A 20845-nucleotide genomic window follows, 5' to 3' on the forward strand; every position below is an offset into this window, starting at 1 on the left:
ATCCTCCTAAATTGTAAACACAAAAACTATTCTCGTGATTCAAAGGCTTTAGACACCAATTCTGAGCTCTGTAAACATGAACTCTTAATATTTGAAAGCACAGTCCCGTGAAAACGCCACCAGAAGTACCCGTACTTGTAAACATTACCAGTATTTTCGTCATTTCACAGCTTTCCACTGGAAACCTCCGTGTTGAATTCGACAGTAAATGTAGTAAGAATCTATTTACGTGTACTTGAGATGTTTATTACACGTTCTTAATCATTTCTGGGAACTCTCATTGTGTATTTTAACAGTTTTACCACAATTAGACAGTTTGCTTAGAAGTATTTACTGGAACCGCCACCATTTTAACTGATTCACACAAAAAAAACGCCAAAGCCAATCCTCCTAAATTGTAAACATAAAAACTATTCTCGTGATTCAAAGGCTTTAGACACCAAATCTGAGCTCTGTAAACATGAACTCTTAATAATTGAAAGCACAGTCCCGTGAAAACGCCACCCGAAGTACCCGGACTTGTAAACATTACCAGTATTTTCGTCATTTCACAGCTTTCCACTCGAAACCTCCGTGATTGAATTCGACAGTAAATGTAGTAAGAATCTATTTACGTGTACTTGAGGTGTTTATTACACGTTCTTAATTATTTCTGGGAACTATCATTGTGTATTTTAACAGTTTTACCACAATTAGACAGTTTGCTTAGAACTTTTTAGTGGAACCGCCACCATTTTAACTGATTCACACAAAAAATACGGCAAAGCCAATCCTCCTAAATTGAAAACATAAAAACTATTCTCCTGATTCAAAGGCTTTAGACACCAATTCTGAGCTCTGTAAACATGAACTCTTAATAATTGAAAGCACAGTCCCGTGAAAACGCCACCCGAAGTACCCGGACTTGTAAACATTACCAGTATTTTCGTCATTTCACAGCTTTCCACTGGAAACCTCCGTGATTGAATTCGACAGTAAATGTAGTAAGAATCTATTTACGTGTACTTGAGGGGTTTATTACACGTTCTTAATCATTTCTGGGAACTCTCATTGTGTATTTTAACAGTTTTACCACAATTAGACAGTTTGCTTAGAAGTATTTACTGGAACCGCCACCATTTTAACTGATTCACACAAAAAAATACGCCAAAGCCAATCCTCCTAAATTGTAAACACAAAAACTATTCTCGTGATTCAAAGGCTTTAGACACCAATTCTGAGCGAGCTCTGTAAACATGAACTCTTAATATTTGAAAGCACAGTCCCGTGAAAACGCCACCAGAAGTACCCGGACTTGTAAACATTACCAGTATTTTCGTCATTTCACAGTTTTCCACTGGAAACCTCCGTGTTGAATTCGACAGTAAATGTAGTAAGAATCTATTTACGTGTACTTGAGGTGTTTATTACACGTTCTTAATTATTTCTGGGAACTATCATTGTGTATTTTAACAGTTTTACCACAATTAGACAGTTTGCTTAGAACTTTTTAGTGGAACCGCCACCATTTTAACTGATTCACACAAAAAATACGGCAAAGCCAATCCTCCTAAATTGAAAACATAAAAACTATTCTCGTGATTCAAAGGCTTTAGACACCAATTCTGAGCTCTGTAAACATGAACTCGTAATAATTGAAAACACAGTCCCGTGAAAATGCCACCCGAAGTACCCGGACTTGTAAACATTACCAGTATTTTCGTCATTTCACAGCTTTCCACTGGAAACCTCCGTGATTGAATTCGACAGTAAATGTAGTAAGAATCTATTTACGTGTACTTGAGGTGTTTATTACACGTTCTTAATCATTTCTGGGAACTCTCATTGTGTATTTTAACAGTTTTACCACAATTAGACAGTTTGCTTAGAAGTATTTACTGGAACCGCCACCATTTTAACTGATTCACACAAAAAAATACGCCAAAGCCAATCCTCCTAAATTGTAAACACAAAAACTATTCTCGTGATTCAAAGGCTTTAGACACCAATTCTGAGCTCTGTAAACATGAACTCTTAATATTTGAAAGCACAGTCCCGTGAAAACGCCACCAGAAGTACCCGTACTTGTAAACATTACCAGTATTTTCGTCATTTCACAGCTTTCCACTGGAAACCTCCATGTTGAATTCGACAGTAAATGTAGTAAGAATCTATTTACGTGTACTTGAGGGGTTTATTACACGTTCTTATTCATTTCTGGGAACTCTCATTGTGTATTTTAACAGTTTTACCACAATTAGACAGTTTGCTTAGAAGTATTTACTGGAACCGCCACCATTTTAACTGATTCACACACAAAAAAAACGCCAAAGCCAATCCTCCTAAATTGTAAACACAAAAACTATTCTCGTGATTCAAAGGCTTTAGACACCAAATCTGAGCTCTGTAAACATGAACTCTTAATAAGTGAAAGCACAGTCCCGTGAAAACGCCACCCGAAGTACCCGGACTTGTAAACATTACCAGTATTTTCGTCATTTCACAGCTTTCCACTCGAAACCTCCGTGATTGAATTCGACAGTAAATGTAGTAAGAATCTATTTACGTGTACTTGAGGTGTTTATTACACGTTCTTAATCATTTCTAGGAACTCTCATTGTGTATTTTAACAGTTTTACCACAATTAGACAGTTTGCTTAGAAGTATTTACTTGAACCGCCACAATTTTGACTGATTCACACAAAAAAAACGCCAAAGCCAATCCTCCTAAATTGTAAACACAAAAACTATTCTCGTGATTCAAAGGCTTTAGACACCAAATCTGAGCTCTGTAAACATGAACTCTTAATAAGTGAAAGCACAGTCCCGTGAAAATGCCACCCGAAGTACCCGGACTTGTAAACATTACCAGTATTTTCGTCATTTCACAGCTTTCCACTCGAAACCTCCGTGATTGAATTCGACAGTAAATGTAGTAAGAATCTATTTACGTGTACTTGAGGTGTTTATTACACGTTCTTAATCATTTCTGGGAACTATCATTGTGTATTTTAACAGTTTTACCACAATTAGACAGTTTGCTTAGAACTTTTTAGTGGAACCGCCACCATTTTAACTGATTCACACAAAAAATACGGCAAAGCCAATCCTCCTAAATTGAAAACATAAAAACTATTCTCGTGATTCAAAGGCTTTAGACACCAATTCAGAGCTCTGTAAACATGAACTCTTAATAATTGAAAGCACAGTCCCGTGAAAACGCCACCCGAAGTACCCGGACTTGTAAACATTACCAGTATTTTCGTCATTTCACAGCTTTCCACTCGAAACCTCCGTGATTGAATTCGACAGTAAATGTAGTAAGAATCTATTTACGTGTACTTGAGGTGTTTATTACACGTTCTTAATTATTTCTGGGAACTATCATTGTGTATTTTAACAGTTTTACCACAATTAGACAGTTTGCTTAGAACTTTTTAGTGGAACCGCCACCATTTTAACTGATTCACACAAAAAATACGGCAAAGCCAATCCTCCTAAATTGAAAACATAAAAACTATTCTCCTGATTCAAAGGCTTTAGACACCAATTCTGAGCTCTGTAAACATGAACTCTTAATAATTGAAAGCACAGTCCCGTGAAAACGCCACCCGAAGTACCCGGACTTGTAAACATTACCAGTATTTTCGTCATTTCACAGCTTTCCACTGGAAACCTCCGTGATTGAATTCGACAGTAAATGTAGTAAGAATCTATTTACGTGTACTTGAGGGGTTTATTACACGTTCTTAATCATTTCTGGGAACTCTCATTGTGTATTTTAACAGTTTTACCACAATTAGACAGTTTGCTTAGAAGTATTTACTGGAACCGCCACCATTTTAACTGATTCACACAAAAAAATACGCCAAAGCCAATCCTCCTAAATTGTAAACACAAAAACTATTCTCGTGATTCAAAGGCTTTAGACACCAATTCTGAGCGAGCTCTGTAAACATGAACTCTTAATATTTGAAAGCACAGTCCCGTGAAAACGCCACCAGAAGTACCCGTACTTGTAAACATTACCAGTATTTTCGTCATTTCACAGTTTTCCACTGGAAACCTCCGTGTTGAATTCGACAGTAAATGTAGTAAGAATCTATTTACGTGTACTTGAGGTGTTTATTACACGTTCTTAATTATTTCTGGGAACTATCATTGTGTATTTTAACAGTTTTACCACAATTAGACAGTTTGCTTAGAACTTTTTAGTGGAACCGCCACCATTTTAACTGATTCACACAAAAAATACGGCAAAGCCAATCCTCCTAAATTGAAAACATATAAACTATTCTCGTGATTCAAAGGCTTTAGACACCAATTCTGAGCTCTGTAAACATGAACTCGTAATAATTGAAAACACAGTCCCGTGAAAATGCCACCCGAAGTACCCGGACTTGTAAACATTACCAGTATTTTCGTCATTTCACAGCTTTCCACTGGAAACCTCCGTGATTGAATTCGACAGTAAATGTAGTAAGAATCTATTTACGTGTACTTGAGGTGTTTATTACACGTTCTTAATCATTTCTGGGAACTCTCATTGTGTATTTTAACAGTTTTACCACAATTAGACAGTTTGCTTAGAAGTATTTACTGGAACCGCCACCATTTTAACTGATTCACACAAAAAAATACGCCAAAGCCAATCCTCCTAAATTGTAAACACAAAAACTATTCTCGTGATTCAAAGGCTTTAGACACCAATTCTGAGCTCTGTAAACATGAACTCTTAATATTTGAAAGCACAGTCCCGTGAAAACGCCACCAGAAGTACCCGTACTTGTAAACATTACCAGTATTTTCGTCATTTCACAGCTTTCCACTGGAAACCTCCGTGTTGAATTCGACAGTAAATGTAGTAAGAATCTATTTACGTGTACTTGAGGGGTTTATTACACGTTCTTAATCATTTCTGGGAACTCTCATTGTGTATTTTAACAGTTTTACCACAATTAGACAGTTTGCTTAGAAGTATTTACTGGAACCGCCACCATTTTAACTGATTCACACAAAAAAAAAAACGCCAAAGCCAATCCTCCTAAATTGTAAACACAAAAACTATTCTCGTGATTCAAAGACTTTAGACACCAAATCTGAGCTCTGTAAACATGAACTCTTAATAAGTGAAAGCACAGTCCCGTGAAAACGCCACCCGAAGTACCCGGACTTGTAAACATTACCAGTATTTTCGTCATTTCACAGCTTTCCACTCGAAACCTCCGTGATTGAATTCAACAGTAAATGTAGTAAGAATCTATTTACGTGTACTTGAGGGGTTTATTACACGTTCTTAATCATTTCTGGGAACTCTCATTGTGTATTTTAACAGTTTTACCACAATTAGACAGTTTGCTTAGAACTTTTTAGTGGAACCGCCACCATTTTAACTGATTCACACAAAAAATACGGCAAAGCCAATCCTCCTAAATTGAAAACATAAAAACTATTCTCGTGATTCAAAGGCTTTAGACACCAATTCTGAGCTCTGTAAACATGAACTCTTAATAATTGAAAGCACAGTCCCGTGAAAACGCCACCCGAAGTACCCGGACTTGTAAACATTACCAGTATTTTCGTCATTTCACAGCTTTCCACTCGAAACCTCCGTGATTGAATTCGACAGTAAATGTAGTAAGAATCTATTTACGTGTACTTGAGGTGTTTATTACACGTTCTTAATCATTTCTAGGAACTCTCATTGTGTATTTTAACAGTTTTACCACAATTAGACAGTTTGCTTAGAAGTATTTACTGGAACCGCCACAATTTTGACTGATTCACACAAAAAAAACGCCAAAGCCAATCCTCCTAAATTGTAAACACAAAAACTATTCTCGTGATTCAAAGGCTTTAGACACCAAATCTGAGCTCTGTAAACATGAACTCTTAATAAGTGAAAGCACAGTCCCGTGAAAATGCCACCCGAAGTACCCGGACTTGTAAACATTACCAGTATTTTCGTCATTTCACAGCTTTCCACTCGAAACCTCCGTGATTGAATTCGACAGTAAATGTAGTAAGAATCTATTTACGTGTACTTGAGGTGTTTATTACACGTTCTTAATCATTTCTGGGAACTATCATTGTGTATTTTAACAGTTTTACCACAATTAGACAGTTTGCTTAGAACTTTTTAGTGGAACCGCCACCATTTTAACTGATTCACACAAAAAATACGGCAAAGCCAATCCTCCTAAATTGAAAACATAAAAACTATTCTCGTGATTCAAAGGCTTTAGACACCAATTCAGAGCTCTGTAAACATGAACTCTTAATAATTGAAAGCACAGTCCCGTGAAAACGCCACCCGAAGTACCCGGACTTGTAAACATTACCAGTATTTTCGTCATTTCACAGCTTTCCACTCGAAACCTCCGTGATTGAATTCGACAGTAAATGTAGTAAGAATCTATTTACGTGTACTTGAGGTGTTTATTACACGTTCTTAATCATTTCTGGGAACTATCATTGTGTATTTTAACAGTTTTACCACAATTAGACAGTTTTCTTAGAACTGTTTACTGGAACCGCCACCATTTTAACTGATTCACACAAAAAAATACGCCAAAGCCAATCCTCCTAAATTGTAAACATAAAAACTATTCTCGTGATTCAAAGGCTTTAGACACCAATTCTGAGCTCTGTAAACATGAACTCTTAATATTTGAAAGCACAGTCCCGTGAAAACGCCACCAGAAGTACCCGTACTTGTAAACATTACCAGTATTTTCGTCATTTCACAGCTTTCCACTGGAAACCTCCGTGTTGAATTCGACAGTAAATGTAGTAAGAATCTATTTACGTGTACTTGAGGTGTTTATTACACGTTCTTAATCATTTCTGGGAACTATCATTGTGTATTTTAACAGTTTTACCACAATTAGACAGTTTGCTTAGAAGTATTTACTTGAACCGCCACCATTTTAACTGATTCACACAAAAAAAATGCCAAAGCCAATCCTCCTAAATTGAAAACATAAAAACTATGCTCGTGATTCAAAGGCTTTAGACACCAATTCTGAGCTCTGTAAACATGAACTCTTAATAATTGAAAGCACAGTCCCGTGAAAACGCCACCGGAAGTACCCGGACTTGTAAACATTACCAGTATTTTCGTCATTTCACAGCTTTCCACTCGAAACCTCCGTGATTGAATTCGACAGTAAATGTAGTAAGAATCTATTTACGTGTACTTGAGGTGTTTATTACACGTTCTTAATCATTTCTGGGAACTATCATTGTGTATTTTAACAGTTTTACCACAATTAGACAGTTTGCTTAGAACTGTTTACTGGAACCGCCACCATTTTAACTGATTCACACAAAAAAAATGCCAAAGCCAATCCTCCTAAATTGTAAACATAAAAACTATTCTCGTGATTCAAAGGCTTTAGACACCAATTCTGAGCTCTGTAAACATGAACTCTTAATAATTGAAAGCACAGTCCCTTGAAAACGCCACCCGAAGTACCCGGACATGTAAACATTACCAGTATTTTCGTCATTTCACAGCTTTCCACTGGAAACCTCCGTGATTGAATTCGACAGTAAATGTAGTAAGAATCTATTTACGTGTACTTGAGGTGTTTATTACACGTTCTTAATCATTTCTGGGAACTATCATTATGTATTTTAACATTTTTATCACAATTAGACAGTTTGCTTAGAACTGTTTACTGGAACCGCCACCATTTTAACTGATTCACACAAAAAAATACGCCAAAGCCAATCCTCCTAAATTGTAAACATAAAAACTATTCTCGTGATTCAAAGGCTTTAGACACCAATTCTGAGCTCTGTAAACATGAACTCTTAATATTTGAAAGCACAGTCCCGTGAAAACGCCACCAGAAGTACCCGTACTTGTAAACATTACCAGTATTTTCGTCATTTCACAGCTTTCCACTGGAAACCTCCGTGTTGAATTCGACAGTAAATGTAGTAAGAATCTATTTACGTGTACTTGAGGTGTTTATTACACGTTCTTAATCATTTCTGGGAACTATCATTGTGTATTTTAACAGTTTTACCACAATTAGACAGTTTGCTTAGAAGTATTTACTGGAACCGCCACCATTTTAAATGATTCACACAAAAAAATACGCCAAAGCCAATCCTCCTATATTGTAAACACAAAAACTATTCTCGTGATTCAAAGGCTTTAGACACCAATTCTGAGCGAGCTCTGTAAACATGAACTCTTAATATTTGAAAGCACAGTCCCGTGAAAACGCCACCAGAAGTACCCGTACTTGTAAACATTACCAGTATTTTCGTCATTTCACAGTTTTCCACTGGAAACCTCCGTGTTGAATTCGACAGTAAATGTAGTAAGAATCTATTTACGTGTACTTGAGGTGTTTATTACACGTTCTTAATTATTTCTGGGAACTATCATTGTGTATTTTAACAGTTTTACCACAATTAGACAGTTTGCTTAGAACTTTTTAGTGGAACCGCCACCATTTTAACTGATTCACACAAAAAATACGGCAAAGCCAATCCTCCTAAATTGAAAACATAAAAACTATTCTCGTGATTCAAAGGCTTTAGACACCAATTCTGAGCTCTGTAAACATGAACTCTTAATAATTGAAAGCACAGTCCCGTGAAAACGCCACCCGAAGTACCCGGACTTGTAAACATTACCAGTATTTTCGTCATTTCACAGCTTTCCACTCGAAACCTCCGTGATTGAATTCGACAGTAAATGTAGTAAGAATCTATTTACGTGTACTTGAGGTGTTTATTACACGTTCTTAATGATTTCTGGGAACTATCATTGTGTATTTTAACAGTTTTACCACAATTAGACAGTTTGCTTAGAACTGTTTACTGGAACCGCCACCATTTTAACTGATTCACACAAAAAAAATGCCAAAGCCAATCCTCCTAAATTGTAAACATAAAAACTATTCTCGTGATTCAAAGGCTTTAGACACCAATTCTGAGCTCTGTAAACATGAACTCGTAATAATTGAAAACACAGTCCCGTGAAAATGCCACCCGAAGTACCCGGACTTGTAAACATTACCAGTATTTTCGTCATTTCACAGCTTTCCACTGGAAACCTCCGTGATTGAATTCGACAGTAAATGTAGTAAGAATCTATTTACGTGTACTTGAGGTGTTTATTACACGTTCTTAATCATTTCTGGGAACTCTCATTGTGTATTTTAACAGTTTTACCACAATTAGACAGTTTGCTTAGAAGTATTTACTGGAACCGCCACCATTTTAACTGATTCACACAAAAAAATACGCCAAAGCCAATCCTCCTAAATTGTAAACACAAAAACTATTCTCGTGATTCAAAGGCTTTAGACACCAATTCTGAGCTCTGTAAACATGAACTCTTAATATTTGAAAGCACAGTCCCGTGAAAACGCCACCAGAAGTACCCGTACTTGTAAACATTACCAGTATTTTCGTCATTTCACAGCTTTCCACTCGAAACCTCCGTGATTGAATTCAACAGTAAATGTAGTAAGAATCTATTTACGTGTACTTGAGGGGTTTATTACACGTTCTTAATCATTTCTGGGAACTATCATTATGTATTTTAACAGTTTTACCACAATTAGACAGTTTGCTTAGAACTGTTTACTGGAACCGCCACCATTTTAACTGATTCACACAAAAAAATACGCCAAAGCCAATCCTCCTAAATTGTAAACATAAAAACTATTCTCGTGATTCAAAGACTTTAGACACCAATTCTGAGCTCTGTAAACATGAACTCTTAATATTTGAAAGCACAGTCCCGTGAAAACGCCACCAGAAGTACCCGTACTTGTAAACATTACCAGTATTTTCGTCATTTCACAGCTTTCCACTGGAAACCTCCGTGATTGAATTCGACAGTAAATGTAGTAAGAATCTATTTACGTGTACTTGAGGTGTTTATTACACGTTCTTAATCATTTCTGGGAACTCTCATTGTGTATTTTAACAGTTTTACCACAATTAGACAGTTTGCTTAGAAGTATTTACTGGAACCGCCACCATTTTAAATGATTCACACAAAAAAATACGCCAAAGCCAATCCTCCTAAATTGTAAACACAAAAACTATTCTCGTGATTCAAAGGCTTTAGACACCAATTCTGAGCGAGCTCTGTAAACATGAACTCTTAATATTTGAAAGCACAGTCCCGTGAAAACGCCACCAGAAGTACCCGTACTTGTAAACATTACCAGTATTTTCGTCATTTCACAGTTTTCCACTGGAAACCTCCGTGTTGAATTCGACAGTAAATGTAGTAAGAATCTATTTACGTGTACTTGAGGTGTTTATTACACGTTCTTAATTATTTCTGGGAACTATCATTGTGTATTTTAACAGTTTTACCACAATTAGACAGTTTGCTTAGAACTTTTTAGTGGAACCGCCACCATTTTAACTGATTCACACAAAAAATACGGCAAAGCCAATCCTCCTAAATTGAAAACATAAAAACTATTCTCGTGATTCAAAGGCTTTAGACACCAATTCTGAGCTCTGTAAACATGAACTCTTAATAATTGAAAGCACAGTCCCGTGAAAACGCCACCCGAAGTACCCGGACTTGTAAACATTACCAGTATTTTCGTCATTTCACAGCTTTCCACTCGAAACCTCCGTGATTGAATTCGACAGTAAATGTAGTAAGAATCTATTTACGTGTACTTGAGGTGTTTATTACACGTTCTTAATGATTTCTGGGAACTATCATTGTGTATTTTAACAGTTTTACCACAATTAGACAGTTTGCTTAGAACTGTTTACTGGAACCGCCACCATTTTAACTGATTCACACAAAAAAAATGCCAAAGCCAATCCTCCTAAATTGTAAACATAAAAACTATTCTCGTGATTCAAAGGCTTTAGACACCAATTCTGAGCTCTGTAAACATGAACTCGTAATAATTGAAAACACAGTCCCGTGAAAATGCCACCCGAAGTACCCGGACTTGTAAACATTACCAGTATTTTCGTCATTTCACAGCTTTCCACTGGAAACCTCCGTGATTGAATTCGACAGTAAATGTAGTAAGAATCTATTTACGTGTACTTGAGGTGTTTATTACACGTTCTTAATCATTTCTGGGAACTCTCATTGTGTATTTTAACAGTTTTACCACAATTAGACAGTTTGCTTAGAAGTATTTACTGGAACCGCCACCATTTTAACTGATTCACACAAAAAAATACGCCAAAGCCAATCCTCCTAAATTGTAAACACAAAAACTATTCTCGTGATTCAAAGGCTTTAGACACCAATTCTGAGCTCTGTAAACATGAACTCTTAATATTTGAAAGCACAGTCCCGTGAAAACGCCACCAGAAGTACCCGTACTTGTAAACATTACCAGTATTTTCGTCATTTCACAGCTTTCCACTCGAAACCTCCGTGATTGAATTCAACAGTAAATGTAGTAAGAATCTATTTACGTGTACTTGAGGGGTTTATTACACGTTCTTAATCATTTCTGGGAACTCTCATTGTGTATTTTAACAGTTTTACCACAATTAGACAGTTTGCTTAGAACTTTTTAGTGGAACCGCCACCATTTTAACTGATTCACACAAAAAATACGGCAAAGCCAATCCTCCTAAATTGAAAACATAAAAACTATTCTCGTGATTCAAAGGCTTTAGACACCAATTCTGAGCTCTGTAAACATGAACTCTTAATAATTGAAAGCACAGTCCCGTGAAAACGCCACCCGAAGTACCCGGACTTGTAAACATTACCAGTATTTTCGTCATTTCACAGCTTTCCACTCGAAACCTCCGTGATTGAATTCGACAGTAAATGTAGTAAGAATCTATTTACGTGTACTTGAGGGGTTTATTACACGTTCTTAATCATTTCTGGGAACTATCATTGTGTATTTTAACAGTTTTACCACAATTAGACAGTTTGCTTAGAACTGTTTACTGGAACCGCCACCATTTTAACTGATTCACACAAAAAAATACGCCAAAGCCAATCCTCCTAAATTGTAAACATAAAAACTATTCTCGTGATTCAAAGGCTTTAGACACCAATTCTGAGCTCTGTAAACATGAACTCTTAATATTTGAAAGCACAGTCCCGTGAAAACGCCACCAGAAGTACCCGTACTTGTAAACATTACCAGTATTTTCGTCATTTCACAGCTTTCCACTGGAAACCTCCGTGTTGAATTCGACAGTAAATGTAGTAAGAATCTATTTACGTGTACTTGAGGTGTTTATTACACGTTCTTAATCATTTCTGGGAACTAACATTGTGTATTTTAACAGTTTTACCACAAATAGACAGTTTGCTTAGAAGTATTTACTTGAACCGCCACCATTTTAACTGATTCACACAAAAAAAATGCCAAAGCCAATCCTCCTAAATTGAAAACATAAAAACTATGCTCGTGATTCAAAGGCTTTAGACACCAATTCTGAGCTCTGTAAACATGAACTCTTAATAATTGAAAGCACAGTCCCGTGAAAACGCCACCCGAAGTACCCGGACTTGTAAACATTACCAGTATTTTCGTCATTTCACAGCTTTCCACTCGAAACCTCCGTGATTGAATTCGACAGTAAATGTAGTAAGAATCTATTTACGTGTACTTGAGGTGTTTATTACACGTTCTTAATGATTTCTGGGAACTATCATTGTGTATTTTAACAGTTTTACCACAATTAGACAGCTTGCTTAGTACTGTTTACTGGAACCGCCACCATTTTAACTGATTCACACAAAAAAAATGCCAAAGCCAATCCTCCTAAATTGTAAACATAAAAACTATTCTCGTGATTCAAAGGCTTTAGACACCAATTCTGAGCTCTGTAAACATGAACTCTTAATAATTGAAAGCACAGTCCCTTGAAAACGCCACCCGAAGTACCCGGACATGTAAACATTACCAGTATTTTCGTCATTTCACAGCTTTCCACTGGAAACCTCCGTGATTGAATTCGACAGTAAATGTAGTAAGAATCTATTTACGTGTACTTGAGGTGTTTATTACACGTTCTTAATCATTTCTGGGAACTATCATTATGTATTTTAACAGTTTTACCACAATTAGACAGTTTGCTTAGAACTGTTTACTGGAACCGCCACCATTTTAACTGATTCACACAAAAAAATACGCCAAAGCCAATCCTCCTAAATTGTAAACATAAAAACTATTCTCGTGATTCAAAGGCTTTAGACACCAATTCTGAGCTCTGTAAACATGAACTCTTAATATTTGAAAGCACAGTCCCGTGAAAACGCCACCAGAAGTACCCGTACTTGTAAACATTACCAGTATTTTCGTCATTTCACAGCTTTCCACTGGAAACCTCCGTGTTGAATTCGACAGTAAATGTAGTAAGAATCTATTTACGTGTACTTGAGGTGTTTATTACACGTTCTTAATCATTTCTGGGAACTATCATTGTGTATTTTAACAGTTTTACCACAATTAGACAGTTTGCTTAGAAGTATTTACTGGAACCGCCACCATTTTAACTGATTCACACAAAAAATACGGCAAAGCCAATCCTCCTAAATTGAAAACATAAAAACTATTCTCGTGATTCAAAGGCTTTAGACACCAATTCTGAGCTCTGTAAACATGAACTCTTAATAATTGAAAGCACAGTCCCGTGAAAACGCCACCCGAAGTACCCGTACTTGTAAACATTACCAGTATTTTCGTCATTTCACAGTTTTCCACTGGAAACCTCCGTGTTGAATTCGACAGTAAATGTAGTAAGAATCTATTTACGTGTACTTGAGGTGTTTATTACACGTTCTTAATTATTTCTGGGAACTATCATTGTGTATTTTAACAGTTTTACCACAATTAGACAGTTTGCTTAGAACTTTTTAGTGGAACCGCCACCATTTTAACTGATTCACACAAAAAATACGGCAAAGCCAATCCTCCTAAATTGAAAACATAAAAACTATTCTCGTGATTCAAAGGCTTTAGACACCAATTCTGAGCTCTGTAAACATGAACTCTTAATAATTGAAAGCACAGTCCCGTGAAAACGCCACCCGAAGTACCCGGACTTGTAAACATTACCAGTATTTTCGTCATTTCACAGCTTTCCACTCGAAACCTCCGTGATTGAATTCGACAGTAAATGTAGTAAGAATCTATTTACGTGTACTTGAGGTGTTTATTACACGTTCTTAATGATTTCTGGGAACTATCATTGTGTATTTTAACAGTTTTACCACAATTAGACAGTTTGCTTAGAACTGTTTACTGGAACCGCCACCATTTTAACTGATTCACACAAAAAAAATGCCAAAGCCAATCCTCCTAAATTGTAAACATAAAAACTATTCTCGTGATTCAAAGGCTTTAGACACCAATTCTGAGCTCTGTAAACATGAACTCGTAATAATTGAAAACACAGTCCCGTGAAAATGCCACCCGAAGTACCCGGACTTGTAAACATTACCAGTATTTTCGTCATTTCACAGCTTTCCACTGGAAACCTCCGTGATTGAATTCGACAGTAAATGTAGTAAGAATCTATTTACGTGTACTTGAGGTGTTTATTACACGTTCTTAATCATTTCTGGGAACTCTCATTGTGTATTTTAACAGTTTTACCACAATTAGACAGTTTGCTTAGAAGTATTTACTGGAACCGCCACCATTTTAACTGATTCACACAAAAAAATACGCCAAAGCCAATCCTCCTAAATTGTAAACACAAAAACTATTCTCGTGATTCAAAGGCTTTAGACACCAATTCTGAGCTCTGTAAACATGAACTCTTAATATTTGAAAGCACAGTCCCGTGAAAACGCCACCAGAAGTACCCGTACTTGTAAACATTACCAGTATTTTCGTCATTTCACAGCTTTCCACTCGAAACCTCCGTGATTGAATTCAACAGTAAATGTAGTAAGAATCTATTTACGTGTACTTGAGGGGTTTATTACACGTTCTTAATCATTTCTGGGAACTATCATTATGTATTTTAACAGTTTTACCACAATTAGACAGTTTGCTTAGAACTGTTTACTGGAACCGCCACCATTTTAACTGATTCACACAAAAAAATACGCCAAAGCCAATCCTCCTAAATTGTAAACATAAAAACTATTCTCGTGATTCAAAGACTTTAGACACCAATTCTGAGCTCTGTAAACATGAACTCTTAATATTTGAAAGCACAGTCCCGTGAAAACGCCACCAGAAGTACCCGTACTTGTAAACATTACCAGTATTTTCGTCATTTCACAGCTTTCCACTGGAAACCTCCGTGTTGAATACGACAGTAAATGTAGTAAGAATCTATTTACGTGTACTTGAGGTGTTTATTACACGTTCTTAATCATTTCTGGGAACTCTCATTGTGTATTTTAACAGTTTTACCACAATTAGACAGTTTGCTTAGAAGTATTTACTGGAACCGCCACCATTTTAAATGATTCACACAAAAAAATACGCCAAAGCCAATCCTCCTAAATTGTAAACACAAAAACTATTCTCGTGATTCAAAGGCTTTAGACACCAATTCTGAGCGAGCTCTGTAAACATGAACTCTTAATATTTGAAAGCACAGTCCCGTGAAAACGCCACCAGAAGTACCCGTACTTGTAAACATTACCAGTATTTTCGTCATTTCACAGTTTTCCACTGGAAACCTCCGTGTTGAATTCGACAGTAAATGTAGTAAGAATCTATTTACGTGTACTTGAGGTGTTTATTACACGTTCTTAATTATTTCTGGGAACTATCATTGTGTATTTTAACAGTTTTACCACAATTAGACAGTTTGCTTAGAACTTTTTAGTGGAACCGCCACCATTTTAACTGATTCACACAAAAAATACGGCAAAGCCAATCCTCCTAAATTGAAAACATAAAAACTATTCTCGTGATTCAAAGGCTTTAGACACCAATTCTGAGCTCTGTAAACATGAACTCTTAATAATTGAAAGCACAGTCCCGTGAAAACGCCACCCGAAGTACCCGGACTTGTAAACATTACCAGTATTTTCGTCATTTCACAGCTTTCCACTCGAAACCTCCGTGATTGAATTCGACAGTAAATGTAGTAAGAATCTATTTACGTGTACTTGAGGTGTTTATTACACGTTCTTAATGATTTCTGGGAACTATCATTGTGTATTTTAACAGTTTTACCACAATTAGACAGTTTGCTTAGAACTGTTTACTGGAACCGCCACCATTTTAACTGATTCACACAAAAAAAATGCCAAAGCCAATCCTCCTAAATTGTAAACATAAAAACTATTCTCGTGATTCAAAGGCTTTAGACACCAATTCTGAGCTCTGTAAACATGAACTCGTAATAATTGAAAACACAGTCCCGTGAAAATGCCACCCGAAGTACCCGGACTTGTAAACATTACCAGTATTTTCGTCATTTCACAGCTTTCCACTGGAAACCTCCGTGATTGAATTCGACAGTAAATGTAGTAAGAATCTATTTACGTGTACTTGAGGTGTTTATTACACGTTCTTAATCATTTCTGGGAACTCTCATTGTGTATTTTAACAGTTTTACCACAATTAGACAGTTTGCTTAGAAGTATTTACTGGAACCGCCACCATTTTAACTGATTCACACAAAAAAATACGCCAAAGCCAATCCTCCTAAATTGTAAACACAAAAACTATTCTCGTGATTCAAAGGCTTTAGACACCAATTCTGAGCTCTGTAAACATGAACTCTTAATATTTGAAAGCACAGTCCCGTGAAAACGCCACCAGAAGTACCCGTACTTGTAAACATTACCAGTATTTTCGTCATTTCACAGCTTTCCACTCGAAACCTCCGTGATTGAATTCAACAGTAAATGTAGTAAGAATCTATTTACGTGTACTTGAGGGGTTTATTACACGTTCTTAATCATTTCTGGGAACTCTCATTGTGTATTTTAACAGTTTTACCACAATTAGACAGTTTGCTTAGAACTTTTTAGTGGAACCGCCACCATTTTAACTGATTCACACAAAAAATACGGCAAAGCCAATCCTCCTAAATTGAAAACATAAAAACTATTCTCGTGATTCAAAGGCTTTAGACACCAATTCTGAGCTCTGTAAACATGAACTCTTAATAATTGAAAGCACAGTCCCGTGAAAACGCCACCCGAAGTACCCGGACTTGTAAACATTACCAGTATTTTCGTCATTTCACAGCTTTCCACTCGAAACCTCCGTGATTGAATTCGACAGTAAATGTAGTAAGAATCTATTTACGTGTACTTGAGGGGTTTATTACACGTTCTTAATCATTTCTGGGAACTATCATTGTGTATTTTAACAGTTTTACCACAATTAGACAGTTTGCTTAGAACTGTTTACTGGAACCGCCACCATTTTAACTGATTCACACAAAAAAATACGCCAAAGCCAATCCTCCTAAATTGTAAACATAAAAACTATTCTCGTGATTCAAAGGCTTTAGACACCAATTCTGAGCTCTGTAAACATGAACTCTTAATATTTGAAAGCACAGTCCCGTGAAAACGCCACCAGAAGTACCCGTACTTGTAAACATTACCAGTATTTTCGTCATTTCACAGCTTTCCACTGGAAACCTCCGTGTTGAATTCGACAGTAAATGTAGTAAGAATCTATTTACGTGTACTTGAGGTGTTTATTACACGTTCTTAATCATTTCTGGGAACTAACATTGTGTATTTTAACAGTTTTACCACAAATAGACAGTTTGCTTAGAAGTATTTACTTGAACCGCCACCATTTTAACTGATTCACACAAAAAAAATGCCAAAGCCAATCCTCCTAAATTGAAAACATAAAAACTATGCTCGTGATTCAAAGGCTTTAGACACCAATTCTGAGCTCTGTAAACATGAACTCTTAATAATTGAAAGCACAGTCCCGTGAAAACGCCACCCGAAGTACCCGGACTTGTAAACATTACCAGTATTTTCGTCATTTCACAGCTTTCCACTCGAAACCTCCGTGATTGAATTCGACAGTAAATGTAGTAAGAATCTATTTACGTGTACTTGAGGTGTTTATTACACGTTCTTAATGATTTCTGGGAACTATCATTGTGTATTTTAACAGTTTTACCACAATTAGACAGCTTGCTTAGTACTGTTTACTGGAACCGCCACCATTTTAACTGATTCACACAAAAAAAATGCCAAAGCCAATCCTCCTAAATTGTAAACATAAAAACTATTCTCGTGATTCAAAGGCTTTAGACACCAATTCTGAGCTCTGTAAACATGAACTCTTAATAATTGAAAGCACAGTCCCTTGAAAACGCCACCCGAAGTACCCGGACATGTAAACATTACCAGTATTTTCGTCATTTCACAGCTTTCCACTGGAAACCTCCGTGATTGAATTCGACAGTAAATGTAGTAAGAATCTATTTACGTGTACTTGAGGTGTTTATTACACGTTCTTAATCATTTCTGGGAACTATCATTATGTATTTTAACAGTTTTACCACAATTAGACAGTTTGCTTAGAACTGTTTACTGGAACCGCCACCATTTTAACTGATTCACACAAAAAAATACGCCAAAGCCAATCCTCCTAAATTGTAAACATAAAAACTATTCTCGTGATTCAAAGGCTTTAGACACCAATTCTGAGCTCTGTAAACATGAACTCTTAATATTTGAAAGCACAGTCCCGTGAAAACGCCACCAGAAGTACCCGTACTTGTAAACATTACCAGTATTTTCGTCATTTCACAGCTTTCCACTGGAAACCTCCGTGTTGAATTCGACAGTAAATGTAGTAAGAATCTATTTACGTGTACTTGAGGTGTTTATTACACGTTCTTAATCATTTCTGGGAACTATCATTGTGTATTTTAACAGTTTTACCACAATTAGACAGTTTGCTTAGAAGTATTTACTGGAACCGCCACCATTTTAACTGATTCACACAAAAAAATACGCCAAAGCCAATCCTCCTAAATTGTAAACACAAAAACTATTCTCGTGATTCAAAGGCTTTAGACACCAATTCTGAGCTCTGTAAACATGAACTCTTAATATTTGAAAGCACAGTCCCTTGAAAACGCCACCAGAAGTACCCGTACTTGTAAACATTACCAGTATTTTCGTCATTTCACAGCTTTCCACTCGAAACCTCCGTGATTGAATTCGACAGTAAATGTAGTAAGAATCTATTTACGTGTACTTGAGATGTTTATTACACGTTCTTAATCATTTCTGGGAACTCTCATTGTGTATTTTAACAGTTTTACCACAATTAGACAGTTTGCTTAGAAATATTTACTGGAACCGCCACAATTTTGACTGATTCACACAAAAAAAACGCCAAAGCCAATCCTCCTAAATTGTAAACACAAAAACTATTCTCGTGATTCAAAGGCTTTAGACACCAATTCTGAGCTCTGTAAACATGAACTCTTAATATTTGAAAGCACAGTCCCGTGAAAACGCCACCAGAAGTACCCGTACTTGTAAACATTACCAGTATTTTCGTCATTTCACAGCTTTCCACTGGAAACCTCCGTGATTGAATTCGACAGTAAATGTAGTAAGAATCTATTTACGTGTACTTGAGATGTTTATTACACGTTCTTAATCATTTCTGGGAACTCTCATTGTGTATTTTAACAGTTTTACCACAATTAGACAGTTTGCTTAGAAGTATTTACTGGAACCGCCACCATTTTAACTGATTCACACAAAAAAAAGACAAAGCCAATCCTCCTAAATTGTAAACATAAAAACTATTCTCGTGATTCAAAGGCTTTAGACACCAATTCTGAGCTCTGTAAACATGAACTCGTAATAATTGAAAACACAGTCCCGTGAAAATGCCACCCGAAGTACCCGGACTTGTAAACATTACCAGTATTTTCGTCATTTCACAGCTTTCCACTGGAAACCTCCGTGATTGAATTCGACAGTAAATGTAGTAAGAATCTATTTACGTGTACTTGAGGTGTTTATTACACGTTCTTAATCATTTCTGGGAACTCTCATTGTGTATTTTAACAGTTTTACCACAATTAGACAGTTTGCTTAGAAGTATTTACTGGAACCGCCACCATTTTAACTGATTCACACAAAAAAATACGCCAAAGCCAATCCTCCTAAATTGTAAACACAAAAACTATTCTCGTGATTCAAAGGCTTTAGACACCAATTCTGAGCTCTGTAAACATGAACTCTTAATATTTGAAAGCACAGTCCCGTGAAAACGCCACCAGAAGTACCCGTACTTGTAAACATTACCAGTATTTTCGTCATTTCACAGCTTTCCACTCGAAACCTCCGTGATTGAATTCAACAGTAAATGTAGTAAGAATCTATTTACGTGTACTTGAGGGGTTTATTACACGTTCTTAATCATTTCTGGGAACTATCATTATGTATTTTAACAGTTTTACCACAATTAGACAGTTTGCTTAGAACTGTTTACTGGAACCGCCACCATTTTAACTGATTCACACAAAAAAATACGCCAAAGCCAATCCTCCTAAATTGTAAACATAAAAACTATTCTCGTGATTCAAAGACTTTAGACACCAATTCTGAGCTCTGTAAACATGAACTCTTAATATTTGAAAGCACAGTCCCGTGAAAACGCCACCAGAAGTACCCGTACTTGTAAACATTACCAGTATTTTCGTCATTTCACAGCTTTCCACTGGAAACCTCCGTGTTGAATTCGACAGTAAATGTAGTAAGAATCTATTTACGTGTACTTGAGGTGTTTATTACACGTTCTTAATCATTTCTGGGAACTCTCATTGTGTATTTTAACAGTTTTACCACAATTAGACAGTTTGCTTAGAAGTATTTACTGGAACCGCCACCATTTTAAATGATTCACACAAAAAAATACGCCAAAGCCAATCCTCCTAAATTGTAAACACAAAA

Source organism: Myotis daubentonii, chromosome 17 (assembly GCF_963259705.1).
Source record: "Myotis daubentonii chromosome 17, mMyoDau2.1, whole genome shotgun sequence".
Taxonomy (NCBI): domain Eukaryota; kingdom Metazoa; phylum Chordata; class Mammalia; order Chiroptera; family Vespertilionidae; genus Myotis; species Myotis daubentonii.